A 1297-nucleotide genomic window follows, 5' to 3' on the forward strand; every position below is an offset into this window, starting at 1 on the left:
AGGCTGCTATGAACATAGTGGAGCATGTGTTCTTATTACCAGTTGGAAGATCTTCTGGGTATATGCCCAGAAGAGGTATTGCTGGGTCCTCCGGTAGTAATATGTCCAATTTTCTGAGGAACCGCCAGACTCTGATGGTCATTATTAATAGCATTCTGAGTATTAAGAAACTTAGATGACTATAGACCATGTTTATGTGATGTAAAACACAGTCTTAAGAATGGTGTTTATTACCTTAGCTATGGAGGAGGGAGCAGACATACCACTTTTGCTCTCAATTCTAAACTCATGAATTTCAGGTATGAAAGAAATCGTACCATATTGATCCTTCATCCAAACCACATATTGCTTTCTAAATACAATCTTTCATTGGTCATTTCATCATTTATATTATACAAGTATATATAGGAAAAGTGTAAATGATGCAAAGAACAAAAGAAAGAATGTTTGGGAATGAGTTCATCGCCACACTGTCATGTTAAAATAAATCACTCTGTTGGAATGTTTGTTGTTTTTAAGTTGTGGTATGAAGGCATTTCTTAATCTGTAAGTGATGGCACTTGCATGAAAAAAATAAATCAGGAAAGAAAAGCATTACTGTCATATTAGTGGTATAACACTGCTTTGACTACTGTGGGAAAGTGACAGGTGTGGTTCCAGTGTTCCAGAAGGGCCAGGGATCAGCTTAGGTGCTCATCATTGAAAGAAGCAGGTACTTGGTGATGTAACGAGGCATTCTTAATTCATATATAATTTTCTTTTCTTCTTTTATGTGTGCCTGGATTGGGCCCTTTTCAAAAGAGTAGGTGGGAAGGCAAGGAAGCTGGTATGTACTCACAGAAAGGGCCAGCCTGTCTACCCAACCCCTGGGAGCACATGACTACCCCATGCCAATCATTATCAGAATAAATATGTCCTATTTTGTTATGACCCTCCAAATGTGAGCATAGAAATTTTCTCTCTGAACTCCTTTAATACTTAAACCTTTGACTCCCTATATATTGGAGTCCCAAACCACACTTGTGGAGTGTTTTTGAGTGGGTATAGATTTGTATCTTTGGTCATATTTCCTTAATTGCAAATTGAACCTGCTAGGAAGATAGAAAGCTTTCCCATCACCACTGTCTCCATATACAACTTTTTATGTACTGTCTCATTTTTCTTTTTTTCTTCTTCTCTTCTCTTCCCATCTCTTCTCTTTTCTCTTCTCTTCTCTTCTCTTCTCTTCTCTTCTCTTCTCTTCTCTTCTCTTCTCTTCTCTTCTCTTCTCTTCTCCTCTCCTCTCCTCTCCTCTCCT

Source organism: Mus pahari, chromosome 15 (assembly GCF_900095145.1).
Source record: "Mus pahari chromosome 15, PAHARI_EIJ_v1.1, whole genome shotgun sequence".
NCBI lineage: Eukaryota > Metazoa > Chordata > Mammalia > Rodentia > Muridae > Mus > Mus pahari.